At 40.4% G+C, this 20,294-nt stretch overlaps 1 protein-coding gene across 1 annotated transcript in view; it reads left to right on the top strand.

Annotated features, from left to right (window-relative positions):
- The window catches only part of LOC101349944 (septin-9), a 598,619-nt gene that overhangs the window by 479,048 nt on the left and 99,277 nt on the right, over positions 1 to 20,294 (top strand). The gene's annotated exons all lie outside the window — the stretch shown is intronic.

Raw genomic sequence — 20,294 nt, 5'->3', positions numbered from 1 at the left:
TCTCGTGTGTTCCTTTTTTTTTTCCCTGCCACTGCCACAGGTTTTTCTTGGAAAATTATTTGAAAATTAACTTCACCAAAAAATTTAAGCCCATTTAGAGGGATTAGAGTTTGGATCTAAATTGTAAAAAGTGGGAAGATAGTTCTTGAAAAATCTGTGTAGCCTTGAAATTAGAATGCTTTAGTTAATGGGGTAAGCTGCCTTTGATATGTAAGAGCAGCATATGAATAAATAGGTGATAACTGTCTTTATCTAACCCAGCTACTTCCTGTCAGTCCTATATCAGCAGCTTGGACTCCTCCAAGACTTCAGTCTTGGTTTATGCTAGTGCCTTCTCCACATGGATATTTAATGGACATTCCCACTTAACAAGTCCAAAACGGAACTCCTGTTCTTACCCCCACATCTACTCTGCTTGCGTTCCTCCCACCTTACTCAGGAGCACTTCCATCCTTCTAATTGCTGCAGTCAAAAACTTTGGTGTCCTCCTTGACTCCTTTCTTTCTCTCTCACCCCATGTCTAGGCCATCAGGAAATTCTGTTGGCGCTGCCTTCAGTATATGATCAAAGTCTACTTACCACCTCTGTTGCATCACCCTGATCTAAGCCCCTCATCTGTTGTTTGAGTTATTGCAGGAGCCTCCTAATTGGCTTCCCCTGCATCCATCCTTACCTCTCTACAGTTTCTTTCTTTTTTTTCTTTAGCGTCACAGCCAGAGTGTTTTAAAACAGAAGTCGTATCATGTCACTTCTCTGCTCAAAGCCCTTCAGTAGCTTCCTGTATCATGGAGAGAAAAAGTAAAAGTTCTGTAACCACTCCTGCCCCTTTACCTCTGTGCCCTCACCTCATACTGCTCGTACCCTCACTCAGTGTGCTCCAACTCACTCGTCCTTGCTTTGGTTCTTCTGTTTTGCCAGGCACACTCCCACTTCAGGGCCTTTTCTTTGGCTCTTCCCTCTGCTTGAAACATTCTTCTTCCAGATACCTGCACAGTTCCCTCTCTCACCTCTATAAAGTCTTGGTTCCAGTGTCACCTTCTCAATACCCTGATCATCCTATGTAAAAGGTCAAATTTTTCCCACCCCCATCTGTACTCTTGCATTATCTGTCCCCTCTATATGCCTTATTTTTCTCCTAGAGCCTAAGTCACTTTTATATGTGTGTACTTATGTACACACACACATATATATACATACGTATATGTACTTAAAAAAAAAATCTGCCTCATTCTCTAATCCCATCAAGGGCAGGAATTTTTGTCTGTTTGGTTTACTACTGTATCAGCAGTGCCTAGCATATAGCAGCTGCTCAGTATTTTGTGGTGAAAAAATTTTTCTTGAGATTTATTAATTTAGCCAAAATTTTTTTTTAGATGTAATTTTATGTACCAAGAGTTCAGCTTGGTTGACACTAACTTCTGTGATAATTTAAGATGCACGTTAAAATCTCTAGGGCAACCACTATGAAAATAACTAAAAATATGTAGTAAAATAACTCAGAGGAATTAAAATGGTACACAGAAGTTAAAAAGGATTTCTAAATTCTCTAATAAACAGAGGAACAAAAAAGACATGAGACATAAAACAACAAAATAGCAAATGTCAATCCAACCATGTCAGTAATTACATTAAATGTAAATGGATTATATACTCCATTCAAAAGCCAGAGATTGTCACATTGGACTGAAAATACAAGATCCAACAATAGGCTGTATACAAGAGACACTTTAATTCAAAGACACAAATATATTGGAAGAAAAAGGATGAAAAACACGTAAGCAGTAACCATAGAAGGCTGGAGTTGCAATACTAATATTAGAATGGATTCTTAAGACAAAAAATGTTTCTAGAAACAACATTTTATAATGATTAAGATGATCAATAAAACATGAAAATATAATAATGTAAACATTTATACTTTATGCAGCTAACCGTAGAACCCCAAAATACGTGAAAGAAAAACTGATAGAACTGAGGGGAGAAATACAACACTGTCAGCCAACTTGACCTAAATAACATCTATAGAATATTCCACGTAACAAAAACAGAATATACATTCTTTTCAAGCATGCAGGGAACAGTGTCTAGATTAGGCCATGTGGTAGGTCTGACAGTAAGTCTCAGTAAATTTTAAAGGATTGAATTCATACAAAATATATTCTCCAGCCACAATGGAATTAAATTAGAAATTAATAAGGGAAGGGAAGTGGAAGTCCACAAGTATTTAAATTAAACAGTAGATTTCTAAATAACCCATGGGTCAAAGAAGAAATTGCAAGGGATAGTTAGAAAATATTTTGAACTGAATAAAGAAAACATGACAGCAAAATTTAGATGATCTAGCTGAAACAGTATTGAGGGAAATTCATAGTTTTAAATGTCTATATTAGAAAAAAAAAGATCTCAGATCAGTACTTAAGCTTCCACCTTACGAATCTAGAAAGTGAAGAGCAAACTAAAAAGAAGGAAATAAAGATTAGAGTAGAAATCAATGAGATAGAAACAAAAACAGTAGAGAACATCAGTAAGATAAAATGCCGGTTAATTGAAAAGATCAGTAAAATTGAGAAACCTATAGCTAGACTAGGAGTCCTGGTTGTGCAGTGGTTAAGCGCTTGGCTGCTAACCAGAAGGTTGGCAGTTTGAACCCACCAGCGGCTCCTAGGGAGAAGGATGTGGTAGTCTGCTTCCATAAGATTACAGCCTTAGAAACCCCATGGGGCAGTTCTACTCTGTCCTGTAGGATCACTGTGAGTTGGAATCAACTCAACAGCAGTGAGTTTGGTTTGAATCACTAGACCAAGAGAAAAACAGAAGACACAAATTGCCAAATTAAGAACAAAGGAGGAGACAGGACTACTGATCCTACAGAAATTAAAATGGTTATAAGGGGGATACTGTGAGCAACTTTATGCTTCATGTATTTTGGGGTTCTGTTGTTAGCTGCATAAATGTGCATTTTATTGATCATTTTTATCATTATAAAATGTTGCTAGCAACATTTTTTTGTCTTAAGAATCCATTCTAATATTAGTATTGCCAGTCCAGCTCTCCATGGTGTTTTTAATCCAATATGACAGTCTCTGCCTTTTTTAGGGGGAGGGAGGAGCGTAATGAAAATGTTCTAAAACTGAGTTATATTATGGTTACACAACTATAAATTTACTATAAATCTTTTTTTTTTTTTTTTTTAAAGAAAAGCTGTCTTTTATGGCTTAAAGCTTTGATGTGTATTAAATGTATATACTTATTGTCAGGTATTTTCATCTTATTTTTTATTAAAAGTCTGAGTTGTTTTTTGTATGTTTTGTTTTATTTTTGCTTGGTTTTGTTTTACCATTGGTTTATATTACCACTGCTCTTTAATGTTCTGTATAGTCAAGGTAGGAGTCCTGATGTGCAGTGGTTAGAGCTCAGCTGCTAACCAAAAGGTCAGCGGTCCGAATCCACCAGCCACTCCTTGGAAGCCCTATGGGGTGGTTCTACTCTGTCCTATAGGGTCGCTATGAGTCGAAATCGACTTGACTGCAGCGGGTTTGGTGTGTGTGTGTGTGTGTTTAATGTAGTCATGATAATAATAGATTAGCAACAACATTATTATTAACAAGCATCATATCCTGTGTATCCGCTGTGTTTGCAAGAATAAGTCTTAGCCAATTTTAGCTATGTAAAATTCACAGCTTTGTGATTTGCAGAGAACAAAGCTGAGGCTCAAAGAGATGGTATGACTTGCCTGAGATCACACAGTCCTGTGTTCAAACTCAGCGTCCTGGGCGAAATTCTTTTCCTTTTGGCATAGATAAATGAGCAAAGAAAAAGGCAATTTTTAAAACAGATTAGTAAGCAAACATTTTAAAAATTCATTTTGGCAGAAATCAAAGAAAGGCAAGTTAAAGAAACTGTGATTTCTTTTTCTAACTTACTCAGCCAAATCTAAATATGATGCTTAAGAGAATGAGAAAAGGTGCTTTCATTCATGTTTCTGGTACAGTGGAAAGGAGTGCGGACACCTTCAGGTGGTGAAAATGCCAGTGCATTATTACCCCAGGTGAGACTTTCTAATTTTCATTATTTTTTAGCAGCTTTATTTAGGTTTCTTTGACATATAATAAACTGCACATATTAAAAGTTTGTTGTTGTTAGAGTAGCAAAAACTCAAAACGTTTTTGTGGGATTTTTATGAGAATTTAAAACTTCTGTATGTCAAAAATAACTAAAAGGCAAACTAAAAATGGGGGAAGTGTTTACAACAGCATGATTTTTTAAAAGGATTAATGCATTTAATTTATATAAACTCTTCTACATTGATAAATTCAAGAAAAAAACAAACACTAGGACTCCAAGGGATGGGACAGAAGATGTAAATAGGCAATTCACAGAATGCGAAGTGTATGCAGGCTAACAAATCTGGGGAGATGTTCATTACTAATTATAAAGTAAGGCCAATAAGATATTTTTTCTGCCTTTCAGATTAGCAAACATGAAAAATAATACTCAGTGCTTGTGAGAGTGTTCTGAAATAACCACTCTTGTACTCAGCTAATAAAAATACAGGTTATTAAAATGCTTTTGGATAGCAGTTTAGTAATAAGTATTGAAAGTCTTAATAGTATCCTTTTGTTTTAGTAAGTGTGCTTCTGGAAATCTCTCTTAATGGAATAATCACAAATACAAAACAAACTACATACCAAGGGGATTAGTGCTGAAAATAATATAAAATGGGAACACCTAAATAATGTTTAACAGCAGGGGAATTGTCAAGTAAATTATTGTACGTCTTGTTGTTAGGTGCCGTAGAGTTGACTTTCGACTCATAGCGACCCCATGTGACGGAGTAGAACTACCCCATAGGATTTTCTAGATAGTAATCTTTACAGGAGCAGATCACCAGGTCTTTCCCCCAAGGAGCTGCCAGGTGGGTTCAAACCACCAGCGTTTTGATGCTTAACTGTTTCGCCACAGAGCTCCTTATGGTATATCTACACAATGAAAATATTATATGGTCATCTAAAAATTATATTTGTGAAGCTTGTTTTTGTGAATCCTCGTACTTTGAACTTTTGACTTCCTCTGTCTCTGACCTCCAAACTCAAATGTAGAGGGTTCCTGTGATTAGGTTAGGCCCACCTGGATAATTTCAGGGTCCTAAAGTCAACTGATTTAGGGTGAAAAACTGAAATTTTTACGTAAAGAATTATTTCAACTATTTTTTTTTAAGTTTAGAAAATTCCCTAAACTGAGCTAAACATTCTTGAGAGTGTAGATTAAGATGGTAGCCAATGGTGTGCCAGCAGTACAATGCTAGTTAGGAATAGTCACCTGTCATTGCATTGTCTTCCCACCATCAGAATGTCCTCTCTGCAGCTGGCCTGCCTGTCAGTCTGCTGGCGTGGGAGGTTGTTGCTGTACTTCAGTGATTCCTGGTTAGACGCTCAGCGCGCTTACATTTGTGTTTCTCTTCTTTTGTCTGAGCATCTTCAGAGTCCAAAAGAGTTGAGTTATAATTACATCCTTTATCAACATGTGCTCAGTCCCTAATGTTGTGAACGGTTTGCGCTTAACTACTATGATAAAGGTTGGCAGTTCAAACCCGCTCAGCAGCACTGCAGAAGAAAGACCAGTCCATGTGCTTTGTTAAAGATTACAGCCAAGAAAACCCTACGAAGCAGTTTTGCTCTATAACGCATGGGGTTGCCATAACTCAGAATCGACTCAACGGCAACTTTTTTTTTTTTTAATTAATCAGTAGGTGCTACTGTTTATATTCCAGACTATAAAAACTTCTTCAGTGGGATTTGAAGTTGCTTTTTTTGGTGTTGTACATCATTAATTGGATGCTGAATTTTTAAATTCTATTTTATGGTGCATGTGCCTAGAAGTGAATAATAGTTTTATGCAGAAAATATAATAACATTTCATTTTCAAAGCAGCTTTTTTCAGATGCTTTTACCTGAGAGATGCAAAGGTTGGTAGATTTAAAACGTAATAGCCACATTCCATTTAACATCTTCGTTTCGGTTTTCCTGTAGTTGCCTAAGATGTAAGCTCCATGAAGGCAGGGGCGAGAGCACAGCACATTGTACAGTCTCAGTATGTATTGAATGAAAGATTGAATTGCAACTTGGTGACAATGTCTACAGCTAGAATTAGTATGGAAACCTCAGAGCATCTCCCATTTCTTGGAATTTGTGGCATTTAGCAGTGTATACTTTGTTGCCCTAAAGCAGTAGTTTTCCACAGGGAGGACATTTGGAAATATGTAGGTGTGTTGCTATGAGTCAGAATGCACTTGATGGCAGTGGGTTTAGGTGTGTTTAGGGATGTCACATGATTGGGGACAGTCACAGTGGCAGTTACTGGGTAGGGATCCTTGATATTATATATGCCTGGACTAGTCCTGTGCAGTGAAGACTGCTACTGCATCCTGTACAACTCTGGAGTGTCCCTCTTGATGTTCTGTAGGTGAAAAGCTTGTTCATTGAAGCTCGGAGCCCATTTTACATGCGTACACAAAGTTTTCTGTGGTGTTTTTATATATGCTGCATTTCCCAGGAAAGCAGCACTCATGTAAATTAAAGGGAGATTTTACTTTGTTTGGAACTTTCTCAGTAGTTATCAGTTTGGAAATCTCGTCACTGATGCCAGTGTCACTCGTGGAATTTTGAGCTGCAATGCCTATTCTATTTTATTTATAGCACTTACCCAAACTGAAATTACCTTGTTTATTTACTTTTATAAAAAATTTGTGTACCGGCTAAAATGTAAGCAACTTGACAATATGGATGTTATGGATCTTGTTCGTTGGATATCCTTATACCTAAAACAGTGCCTGGCACATTGTGGTCAGTTAATAAATAATTGATGCATATATAATGGATGGATGCTTGAATGAGTAACTCACCCTTCTGAGCCTGACCTTTAAATGCTGATGTTCCTCAAGGCTCTGTCCTCAACTCTCTTGTCTCTTTACTCTGTAAAGCCCTCTACTTGATCTTACCCATGACCATAGCTTTGACTTATGTCTCTACATGGACATCTTCCAAGGTTTTTCTCCAGCTGGGTCTTTCCTCTGAACGCCAGAATTATATCTTCAGCTGCCAGCTCCCTTCCCCATGTTAGTGTCTCCCAAGCATCTCACACTCAACGTGTCCTTTCCCAGTGTTCACACCAGGGAACAGGCCATCGTATATGTTGCATTGGTCAGAGACGAGGGCTGTTCTTGATGCCCATGTCCAATTAATCACCACCTCCTGCTCATTTTATCTCCAAAATAATTTCAGATCCTTCCACTCTATATCCCCAGATCCTCTACCACTCCGCAAACCTGAACTAGAATCATCTTTCTGACTGACTGCCATCGCCTACTCATTGGCTTCCTCTTACCAACTCCCACCATCTTACAATCCATTCTCTGCAGAGTAGACAGAATGATCTTATAAAAACACAAATATGATTGTTCTTTTCCTGCTCAAAATTTCCTGCTTCCCATTGCTCTGAGGATAAAGATTTAAAAAAGAAAATTAGCCTCATCAGACTTGTCCTAGCCATTTCTTCCACTGTTCTCTGTGCTTTAGGCCCATTGGTCATTTGCCATTTATCAAGCATGTCATATTTCTTCCCACTGTAGAGCTTTCTTTTCATACCTGTTGTTCCCCTGCCCTTTCAGCTAGCCATCCTTCAAAACATAGCTCAGGCCATAGAAACTTCCGTGATCTCCTGAGAGGCCAGAGCCTTGCCCTTATGTGCTCTCATAGCACCTTGTACTTCCACAGTTGTAATAGATATTTGGGGAAGTTGTCTGTCTTCCCACAGAATTATGTGTTTTTTTTTTTTTTTCTTTTTTAAAAAAAAAAAACTCATGAGTTGTAGGTATGGCCTCGATGTATTTATGTCATCACCCTAAGGAATAGCCTATTAGCAACTATAATAATTCGTCTTTCTGATTTTTATCCAGTAATTTCATAGGGTAGATCAATTCAGTTTGTTTCCTTAGAAGCATATTGTATTTCATTTTTTCTAAGAAAGACTTTCCTGTTTTTAACATCCTTAAAATTGTTATGCATTTTACAGCCAATGACATATCATGATGTTGTTGGCAGCAATTTTTTCTTTCTTATTGATGCATAAAACAATGTACAGTTAATAATTGAAGGCATCTTAGATTAGATAAAATGTGATATTTTGTAACAGATTTGTTCTGGAAGGTTTACTGAGAACCCGCGGTGCTCAGTCATTCTGTGGAAGCATTCGTAAGATTTTTCTGTAGTCATTGTAGGAAACTGGTGGCATCTTGATCCCTTGAAGAAGTTTCTGCCTAAATTTTGATCTTCCTGTGTAGAGTTGAGTTTTGGGTACTTAATTTATGAATCATTTGTTCGGGTAGCACACAAACTCAAATTGTGTCTGCACATGTATATCTTCTTGTTTTAGAAATATCGTAACCGTTTTTAGGAGTCCCTGGGTAGTGCAAATAGTTGACATGCTCAGCCGCTAACTGAAAGGTTGGCGGTTCAAATTCGCCCAGAGGCAACTTTGATGAAAGGCTTGGGAATCTACTTCCGAAAATTCAGCCATTGAAGACCCTCAAGAGCACTCTGACACAAATGGGACCATCATGAATTGGAATCGACTCACCAACAACTGGTGATGGGTTATAACCACTTTTATCTTCCGGTCGAGGTGGGCAGACCATCTGTCGGTTCCAGAGACTGTTAATTATCCCCCTGAATACAGTCTCCCCTTCTTCCTTTTTTTTTTTTCCTTCTTCCTTTTTGAAGAAGTTTCAGATGGGCACATCTAGAGACTTTTCCCTTAGCTTTCCTTGTATCTGGATATGGACGTGTGAATAAGTCGTGATTAATTGGATGTGAGTAGAAATGATATGTAAACTACCAGGGCATGAATCAAACAGAAAATTATTTACTCTCCAATTCTTCTTTTCCCTCCTCCTTGTGGCTGGAAAGGTGTCCATGGTACTGATGAGTCAGCTTCCACCAGGGAGGCAAAGACCATAAGGGGAGGGGAGCAACAGTATGAAAAGAACGTTGGTCCCTAAATGACCTCGTGGAACAGAGATGTCAGCCAGCCTCTGGATTGTGGGGGAGAAATATATCTTGAGGACATTGTGTTTTGGAATCGCTTTTTTATAGCAGAGTAACCTGTACTGTAACTAATGTATCATCCAAGACATTGTTTTGGTTAGGCTCTTCAATTTCTTAAAAATGTGATCAACCTTCCCACAGTTCATTTTCAGTCTGAAGCATATGGCTGTCACTCTCCCCGCAATAGCGTACTTGCTCCTTCAGGATGCAGTATGGTGTGAGATGCTTGGGTTTCAGTCACACCTTGACTTAGGTGACACCTCTGACACTGTCACCTTGGGCTGCTCACTGAGACCGTCTGACTTCAGATTCCTCTCCTTTAAGATGGGATGATGTCCACCTCAGCAAGGTTGTTTTGAGGCTTGGATGACATCTATTTAAAAGGCATTCTAGCTCTGTGCTTAGAAAATGACAGCTATGCTGGATCAGGGGACTGGATGGATGGTGGTATCATCTCTTTTTATATTTGACAGCTATTGCTGTCATTAATTTTTCCAAAGAATGTGACCTCAGACTGTCTGTTGCCCTAATATTTCTTCAGTTTGAACTTAGTATTTATGGAGGATTGTTTGATTTTCTGGGTTCACCTCTGTTTGGATTAAGCAAAACTATCAGAAACCTTCATGTATGTCCCGTGTTGCCTTGACTTCCTAGAGAATGGCTGACTTTTTGAGAATTCACTGAGTTTTCCCATCATGCTTTTGGCAGTCAGGATGCTGCAAAAGATGGTTTAATCAAGCCTACCCTTGCCTGTAGGCGCCTTGGTGGCACAGTGATTAAGCACTCGGCTGCTAACCAAAAGGTTAGCGGTTTGGAACTGCCGCTCCGTGGGAGGACGATGTGGCAGTCTGCTGCTGTGAATATTTCAGCCTTGGAAACCTTATGGGGCAGTTCTACTCTGCCCTGTAGTGTTGCTGTGAGTTAGAATTGACTTGTTGGGAACGGGTTTGGTTTGGCTTTTTTGGTGCCTTGCCTGTGCTTCAGAACAGGGAGGAAGCTGTCCAGCACTTTCCTCTGTGCCGGCTGGGTGAGGTCCCACCTGAGAATCTTACTTTTGGACCCAAGTGCTAGGGAAACCCTTCCCTTGTAGAACCGGTGTGTGTTCTCACAGTTAATGAGAATCCATAAAGGACAGAGAGAGGAATTGAATCATAAATAGTGATGTAATGTGGTAAATTGCTAATTGTTTTTTACTATGGGGCAAATTGTAGGTTAGCTCCGAGTACGTGCAGTTCCCCTGAAGTCTTTTGAAGAGGTAAACTCTAGACTTCTTGTTTTGCTTTGTTCTTTCAGAAAGCCAGAATGGTGGCAACTATAGCAGTAAGAGCAATAGGAAACATTTGCTCTTTAAAGCTGGTGTGTGGACACGTATCAAGTACACAGTCCATACAAGTTTACACTTCGGGTATTAGAGTTGTTGATTTAAGACAGTAATCTCAAGGCAGTAGTTAAGGCACAGAACAACAATTTGTGACTAGTAAGTACTTGTTAGTATACAAAGTGTGGAACTGAGCAGGTCAGGGTCTCAAATGTGAACTCAGTTTGGTCCAGTAAACCATATACTGTTGCTTGAATGAATGACTGAGATTAACCCTGATTATCTAAGAGCAATTTGGGAGATTATAGAACACTTTTTCCTAACTAGGTAGTTTCCCTAGGATCTCTACCCAGACAATTTTGTTGACATATGAACCTGGTTTGTTTGAAAATAACATAGAAAATCAATTGAAAATTTTTTCTGTAATTGAATTTTTTCCAATATATTGTCTTCCTCATCATTTCTAAAATCTGAGTTTTTACATTTCACATTTTTAATGTGAAGTATCAATAAACCTTTTAGTTACCTGTTTTGTTTTGTTTTTTCCCCTGTGCAAATTCAGTTGGTCAAATTTTTTTTCCTGCTTTAAGTTTCACTATAGAAACTGTGTGGGCAGGACTTTGAGACCTTTATTGGCTTGTGACTCTGGCTCATACCCCAACCCGCTGCTGTCCTCACACCCAGTGTTTCTGTATCGGGGCTGGGTGGACGATGGAATCAACTCTTTTTTATATTTGACTTTTCCCTTGTGCAGGTTGTCACACAGCTATTTCTGCCCAGGTCTTACGCACTTGTTGCTCTCCCAAATTAGAATCCAGCTTTGAGCACAAGTTAACTTTAATGGCGCCTGAAACCAGATCTACACGGTTAATAGTCATCTTAGTCCACAGAATTGCAGAAATTTTGAATAGAAAGTTACCCTGGAAATACCTCCAGCCCAGTTCCCACGTTGAACAGCTGCCCCTGGCCTCGGTTTCCTCCCAGAGGTGACTGGTCTGCAGTTACGCGGGTGGGGCTGAGATTTGTCCTCCTTTTTCATAATCGTGGTGGAGAGCTTCTTCTAAACTCATCCAAATGTGTCACAGGTTTTGGAACATAGAAATGTCATGGAGTTACCAAATACTGGGCAAGTCTTGCTAGCTGAGTTAAGACAAATAGAGTGCTTTTACCCCATCTATCTAGTTTGGTATTTCAGGTCTGTGTGTTATTAATTAAATTTAACTTGTAGTTTATTTTGATGTAATTTATTTATCATTTGGGTAAATCTGTGAATTTTATTTATTTATCGGTATAACAGTATTTAAAAATCTCAGGTTGACTGGCAGGATGGAAAGACTCTAATTTGAGGTTTCCTGTCATTGTAGGTTCAGTCAGGAGAGAGACCATGCAATAATGTGAACAGGGACCGTTTACAGACTCCGAGCGATGAGGGATTGGCTAGTAAGAAGTAAAGAGACTCTAAAGGGTAGAGGTATCGCAGCTGTAAGGAGTAGCCACTGCCCCTAGGGCTGAGATGCAGCCCTCAAGGCTGAGCTCCAGACCTTACTGGAGAGGTCTCGGCCGTGCTCACTGGACACAGTGAAGTCACTGACGCCGTGCTGGAAGAACTTGCCAGAAATCCACCCTCTAGGGTGAAAGCTGCTCATGGGAAGGGGTCTTGTTGGAGGCTGCTGGCCACAGGTGCTGGAGAAGTCACCCGTGTTGCAGGAGCTGGGCACTGGGAAGGTCACACCCACTGCGGGAGCCTGCCAAGCCAGCGCACTGGGACCTGGAAGCAGACCCTTTCTTCTGACTGTGTCTCGCTAGCACCCTCTACTGAAAATGCTTAACATCGTGCCGACTAGCAAAGGAGGAAAACAACTTTCCTTGCTGAAAATGAAGACGATGTTAAGTACTTACTGATGAAGGTCAAAGACTGCAGCCTTCCCTATGGATTACACCTGTACATGAAGAAAACAACAGTCTTCGAATTGGACTGATAAACAGCATCATGATAAATGGAGAAGAATTTGAAGTTGTCAGTGATTTCATTCTACTTGGATCAGCAATCAATATCCATGCAAGCAGCAGTAAGAAATCAAACAATGTATTGCATTGGGCAAATCTGCTGCAAAAGTTTTAAAGAGCAAAGATGTCACTTTGATGACTAAGGTGCGTCTGACCCAAGCTGTGGGTCTTTTTAGTCACCTCATATGCACGCAAAAGTTGTATAATAAAAAAGAAAGACAGAGGAAGAATTGATGGTGTTGGTGAAGAATATCGAATACATCGTGGACTGCCAGAAGAACAAACAGATGGGTCTTAGAAGAAATACAACCAGAAGGCTCCTTAGAAGCGAGCGTGACGAGACTTCAGCTTGCTTACTTTGGACACGTCATCAGGAAAGAGCAGTTGCTGGAAAAGGACATCATGTTTGGTAAAGTCGAGGGCTAACGAAAATGAAGGAAACCCTTAATGAGATGGATTGAAACAGTGGCCATAAAAATGGACTCAGACATACCAGTGATGATGAAAGTAATGCAAGACCAGACTACATTTCGTTCTGTTGTACATAAGGTCTCCATAAGTCGGAGCTGACTGGACAGCAACTAACAACAACAGCTGTAAATAAATAGATAGGTTAGAAACCATATTATTGGAATTCTTTGGTTACAAGCAGCAGAAAGGACTCTTCTGTAACTTTTGGAGGGATGTGAGGTAACTGACAGAACTGAAGGGCCAGGTTCAGAAAGGACAGGGGCCCACAGCTGCCTGGAGAATCTAGGTAGCTGGCCCCAGTGGACAGGTTCTTAAGGGTACAGTCAGTGAGATGAATCTGATCTAGCTGTTGGCCACTCCATTCAGGATTCAAATCCCAGGGAGTGTCTTGATTGGCCTGGCGTGGATCTCCTGCTCTCCCCTTGACCAGGGGAGCAATCTAAGGGTATGGGGCAGCAGACCCAGAGGGCTTCTGTCGCCAAGACTTCGTGGTTTTCTCAGCTTCACTTCCTTGGTGTTGGTTTCATTTCCAGGCCCCATGTGTTTGAGTTCTGGCTGCAGCACCTTCCAGCCCTCAGGCTCTGTTAGGTCCAGACCCAGCAGGAGTGTCATCCCTGAGCTACTGCCCCTGAACGTCCACGGGTTGAGAGTGAGAGCGGGACTCCAGGGGAAGTGAGGGAACGGTTACCAGTAGGAGGATGAAAGGAAGCTGGGGCAAAAATAACCGATGTAGATAATGTTATTTTACACAGAAAAACTGGCAAAAATAAGGAACATCATTTGTTCTGTGATAGAAGGCCAAATGGAAGAAGATAACAGAATGTTAGAAACACTTTGGTGAAACGGGGAAATGGATATACCTGTGACAGTGGTTAGATAACAAGAAGCATTGTAAAATGTTTGTTCATAACGTGAGAAGCAGGGGATACTGTTTTATAAGAAGTCTGTAAATCCAAGCTAAAATAAGTCTGTCCTGACAGCTGCTGCTGGATGTTTTGCTTATTGTTCCTTGAGAGCTGAATTACAGGGGCTGAAATCTATACCAGCACTAAGGTAAAAATAATGTCAGGATTCCTTTTAAATACCTTGAGGTCTACAGATTCTACCATGCCTGTCCTCAGATCTGTGTGGTTCTTTAGCACCCTTCTAAAATAAATGTCCCTGCAGTCACATTTTCTCAGTTCTTTGTATGAGGAGTAATTTTTGGATTTTATCCTGGACATTTTGAATACTTTGTTGTATGGGTACTTTGGATCTTATTAAACTCCATGGGACAATGTTGTTGGTTTTTTTTTGGTTGCTGCTGTCATTTTGGTTTTGTTTTAGCAGACAGTCCACGCAGTTAAGTCAGACCACAGAGTCTGTCCCGCCTTCCGTGGACAGTGGTTCCAATATCAGTTCCATTTTCAAAGCTTTTGCTGTGCTGTGAACCTGGCCTGCATGTGCACCTCCTGGGGGTTACTGTGAGATTTGGGTGGGTGGTGGTTTGCGTCGTAGTTTAGTTCTCAAAGCCTTTGCTGCACTGTGTTGGGTTTGTGCCATGCGTGCATAACTCAAGGGTGAACCCAGGACTTGTAAAGGTGCTTACACAGAGTTAGGAAGTCTCCTTCTCCGGCAGACTCCTTGCTGGAGTCCCCCGACCCCTGCTTTCTGGCTCACAGGAGGCCCTTTTCCTAGTTCTCTGTTCAGAAGATAGGGTTTTCTCAGACTTGGCTGCCTGTGCCACTGCACTACAGCTCTGTGACCGGGGACCTCTGCTATGACCAGGGTTGAGGGAAGAAATGAAAAATAAAAGGGGATGCTCACTCCCCATACAGGTTGCCTCTCCACGTGTTGACCCCTTTCCTCAGTCTGCTTGTTTCTGTTTACTTTCCACTATTTGCACTTTGAATTTGTATTTTTGAATTTATGTTATATACTGATTGTCCAGTTTTTTGTTGTAATTAGCAAGAGAGAGAGGCTGGAGTGGTCATGCTCCATCTTGGTCAGCACCAGAAGTCCAAAATCACTACCTGTATTAGTTTTCTATGCTGCATAAAAAATTATTGCAAACTTAGTGGCTTAAAACAATACACATTCAATCATTTCACAGTCTCTGTGAGTCAGAAGTCTGGGCATGGCTTAGCTGAGTACTCTTGAAGTGCTGCAATCAAAGTGTTGGCCAGGGCTGAGTTTTCATCTGGAGGCTAGACTGGAGAGGGGTCCGCTGCCAGGCTCACTCAAGTTGTTGGCAGAATTTACCCCTGGCACTGTAGGACTTGTGACAGCTTACTTCTTCAAAGCCAGCAGTGGAGAGGGGGACTCAAGAGCCAGTCAGGTAGGAGGGTTGAGTCTTCAGTGATGTAAGGGAGTAGCGCACCATCATGTAGCCATGTCCTAATGGTTAGAAGCAAGACACACGTCCTGCCACACTCAAGGGAAGGGATTATACAAAGGTGTGAACATCAGGACGTGGAGATCATGGAGGCCACCTTAAGAATCCATCCGCCACACTACCTTTGATCCTCAAGTAAAAACTCCTCCTCTCACCCTCTACTCTAGTTTATCAGAGCTCTTCCGTTTTCCATGCCTTGGTGTCATGCTGAGTGACTTCATAGTTCTGTTGGCGCAGTGGTTAAGAGCTTGTCTGCTAACCGAGAAGTCGGGAGTTCAAATCCACTAGCCACTCCTTGGAAACCCTATGGAGAAGTTCTCCTCTGTCCTGTAGGGTTGCTATGAGTCAGAATTGACTTGACAGCAATGGTTTTATAGGCCACCCAGTGGAGCTCTGGTGGCGCAGTGGTTAAACATTCAGTTGCTAACTGAAAGATCTGGGGCTCATGCCCACCAGCTGCTCCACGGGAGAAAGACGTGGCAGTCCACTTCCGTAAAGATTACAGCCTTGGAAACCCTATGGGGCAGTTCTTCTCTATCTTACAGGTCACTATGAGTCGGAATGGAGTCGACTCCACGGCAGTGGGGTTTTTTTTTAGCAGACTACCCATCCAATCCCCCTGCTCTACAGGTGTTTGACATCCTTTGTGCTAGGCACCTTTACTTTAGACCCCAGTCCTTGTGGCTCCAGATCCCAAGCATACTCTTTCCACTACGTTATTCTGTCTCTTTCCATAATCTATTGGGTATTAAGTATGATTCAGGCCTCACCTTCTCTTATTAGGTTACATGCGCCATGAGGCCTGAGACTATTGTATGTTTTATCCTCTCACACTGCCTATAAGGGCAGAGTGAGTGTTTCCTACAGAGCAGGCACTCAAGCACACGTTGAATAAATTAAGAACTTTCAAATTTCTGTGGGTACTGGACAAGATATCACTACCTACCCCTTTTTAAATTTTGTCTGATAACACTTTACCAGCCCTTCCTAACCTAAAGTGCAAGGAAATTCTAACCGAATTTGCCAAACTTTCTAAATAATGGCATATATAACACACATGCACACGGCCTGAATTAGTAGATATTTTAATGACATTGCATTGGAGCCTAACCAACTTCAGGACATAGGCTCTGGCATGTCTTGTAGATGAAAATAAAGATAAAAACTTGTACAATTTCTGGTAACTGAACTTCAAAGGCATAAACAGACCCACCCTCTTTTATTGAATCCTGTTCTTTTGCAAATATAGGCTGTAATCAACTAACAAAAAGACTGGAAATTTGGAACATTTCCCACCCAGAATAGTTTTACATGTGGTGGCTAGATTCCCAGTCTACCTACATAATTTCATCTTTTTAATCATTGTCTGAGGAAATGTACAGTTTTAACAGAACACTTGAGGTGATACCTACTAGAGGTCCTCTTAAGGGGAGTCTCCTACCTCCCACCCCTTTCCGCTTCTAACTGCTTCCAAAATATGAGTTACTTCTTTCTCTACCCAAAGCCTCTTAATCTGATAATTGTCAAACTATTGAGAATAAAAGAAACATATTGAAAACCCAGGTTATGAAAATATTTCCCTTCAGTAGAACTCAGTGTAGTAGGGATACCCGGTACACTATGGCTTGCCATACAAAGGCTAATAATTTCTGTCCAATTTGGCCCGTCAGGCTTGCTCTGGGCTCAGAAATTGAGCCCCATGGCAGATGTTCTTCTCACCTAGTTCCCACCACTACTGAAATGCGAGCTGCACCACCAGCCAGAGCAGTGTGTGTTCTGTAGCAGAAGCTCATGGGAAAGCTGCGGCTGTTTGTAGTGGCAGTACTCTGGCCGTGAAGTGAGTGCAGACCATCACGGGAATGGTTGAATAAATCTGATCCATTCACACAGTGGTAGATTATGTGGCCATTAGAAACAATAGATTGATCTGTCACTTGGGGTGGGGAAGGAGAGTTTTTTCCCTCACACGTGTTGAATAAGAAAAACAAGATGCAAAAAAAGTTTATATAACATGATCTTAGTTTTATAAAGCAATGACCAAATAAAATCCTTTGTAAAAATGTGTAAGTATCTGTGTGCATATAATTGCATGAACATGGAGAAAAACATGGAAGGATATGAACTAGGAGGTTACCGTAGGTTATCTGGAGGGAGAGGCACGGGAGAGTGGGACATTTGATACTGATACAAATGGAAGAGAAAGAATGAGTAAGGGAATGCTAAGCAAAGCAGAAACAATAAAAGCAGAGATTGTACTAAAGAAAAATACATGTAAATTACATTTGTGAATTTATGTAAAATCATGTATATTTAGATATAATTTTTAAAAGAAAAAAGTTATACAATTAAAAAATGAAATTTTTCCAGACTACCATCCTTTTTCTTTATTAGCTTTGCAGCTTCACTGCTATTCCATCTCACAACCTCTCCACCTAGAACACTACAAATCAGCTCTCAATATAATTGATACATATTAATTTTTTTCCTCCTCCAGTAGGTCAAGAAACTTTCCAAATCTAGGTTTATAATCTTTTTACTAACCCTGTAAGGTAGATAATAATTTACTAAATATTACTTGATCATAGCAGAAACTAAAATTTCCCTTTGAAAGTATACTTATAAAAGATATTTTTTCCAGTACAAATTTCAGCTGAGATTATATACCAGAAATTGATACCAGGAATATTTGGAATGGTAATGCATTTTTCTCAGGGCCATAAAGACAGAGGGCAGTCCTTGTCAGCAGGGACTTATAGTCCAGAGGACGGAAGGAAGTTTTGACTAAAACCAGGACATGTGGCAATCCTGACTATACCAGAAAACGAGATAAAGCAGGAGGGCTTCTCCCAGTTTGACTTAGATATCCATTCTTTTATGTTTTTAGTGCATTTTGTACATATCACTGTTAATATTGATAATTTGTTTTACTTAAGTTATTTGTATGAATATTCTTGAAAGCATATGAACTATGCCTTATTGACTGCTGCAACCCCAGAACCCTTACAAAGCCATTGTTAAAAAGTATTTGTTAAGTGAATTAACCCCTTTCTCTTTATTTTTGTCCCTGTAAATGGCATTCATGGAGCCCTGGTGGCACAGTGATTACAGTGTTCGGCTGCTATCTGAAAGGTCGGCACTTCAAACCCACCAGCAGCTCCACAGGAGAAGAGAGCTGGCAGTCTGCTCCCTTAAAGATTACAGCCTAGGAAAGCTTTGGGGGCAGTTCTCTCTCCTATAGGCTCACTATGAGTCGTAATCAGCTCTACAGCACACAACAAATGGCATACGTCAGTTGTGTAGTTTTTGAGTGATTGAATTAGAGAATATACAAGGTGATCTTGAGGCTTAGACCCTCTAGGAAAGGGATTGAAGAAGACAGCTTAGACAACACAATGGAAGAGTCAGGAAACAGGACGAAGATAAAGAACAGGTACACAGTGGAGATAGGAGTAAGGATAAAAGAAGTACAGTAACATCTAAACTTTCAGCAGGGTAATTAAGGTCTAGTAGCTAATGCTATAGATAAAGTACTCTGGTAATCAGGGGGAAGCCTGTATGTTTTGGCATTGTGAGGCTACTGTAGCAAAATAGCCACCTCCCTACCTGGTCTCCCTAAAACAAAGCCCACCACTAAACAAGTCCAGGCCATTCACACAAAGCTCCTAATTCAGTTTTCACTGCCTCACTTTTAAGATGGAAGGAATATAGAGACTCATCATACCAAAAAGAATTGGTCGACATTCAACTATTTCAGGAGATAGCATATGATCAAGAACCGATGGTATGGAAGGAAGAAGTCCAAGCTTCACTGAAGGCATTGGCAAAAAACAAGGCTTCAGGAATTGACGGAATACCAATTGAGATGTTTCAACAAACGAATGCAGCAGCAGAGGTGCTCACTCGACTATGCCAAGAAATTTGGAAGACAGTTATCTGGCCAGCCAACTAAGAGATCCCATATTTGTGCCCATTCCAGAGAAAGGTGACCCAACAGAATGCGGAAATTATCTAACAGTATCATTAATATCACACACAAATAAAATTTTGCTGAAGATCTTCAAAAGCAGTTGCAGCAGTACATTGACAGGGAACTGCCAGAAATTCAGAAGAGGACATGGAACCAGGGTGTCATGGATTGAATTGTGTCCCCCAAAAATATGTGTTTCGATTTGGCTAGGTCATGATTACCAGTATTGTGTGATTGTCTACCATCTTGTTATCTGATGCTATTTTCCTGTGTATTGTAAATCCTACCTCTATGATGGTAATGAGGCAGGATTAGAGGTAATTATGCTAAAGAGGCAGGACTCACTCTACAAGATTAGGTTGTGTATAAGTCAGTCTCTTGAGATATAAAAGAGGAGCGAGCAGAGAGATGAGGGGACCTCATACCACCAAGAAACAAGAGCCAGGAGAATAGCACATCCTTTGTACCCAGGGTCACTGCACTGAGAAGCTCCTCAACCGGGGAAGATTGATGAGAGGGACCTTTCCCCAGAGCTGACAGAGAAAGCCTTCCCCTGGAGCTGGCACCCTGAATTTGGACTTCTAGCCTCCTAGACTGTGAGAGAATAAATTTGTCTTTGTTAAAGCCATCCACTTGTAGTTTTCTGTTATAGCAGCACTACATAACTAAGACACAGGGATATCATTGCTGATGTCAGATAGATCTTGGTTGAAAGCAGAGAATACCAGAAAGATGTTTACCTGTGTTTTATTGACTATGCAATGGCGTTTGACTGTGTGGATCATAAAAAATTATGGATAACATTGCAAAGAATAGAAATTCCAGAACACTTAATTGTGCTCATGAGGAACTTGTACATAGACAAAGAGGCAGTTGTTCGAACAGAACAAAGAGAAAGTGCATGGTTTGAAATCAAGAAAGGTGTGCGTAAGGGTTGTATCCTTTTACCGTACTTATTTGATCTGTATGCTGAGCAGATAATCCGAGAAGCTGGACTATATGATGAAGAATGTGGCATCAGAATTAGTGGAAGACTCATTAACAACCTGCGATATG

Source organism: Trichechus manatus, unplaced genomic scaffold, assembly GCF_000243295.1.
Source record: "Trichechus manatus latirostris isolate Lorelei unplaced genomic scaffold, TriManLat1.0 scaffold00028, whole genome shotgun sequence".
Taxonomy (NCBI): Eukaryota; Metazoa; Chordata; class Mammalia; order Sirenia; family Trichechidae; genus Trichechus; species Trichechus manatus.
The sequence above is the reverse complement of the archived record's forward strand: the minus strand, read 5'-3'. Positions and strand labels throughout refer to the sequence as shown.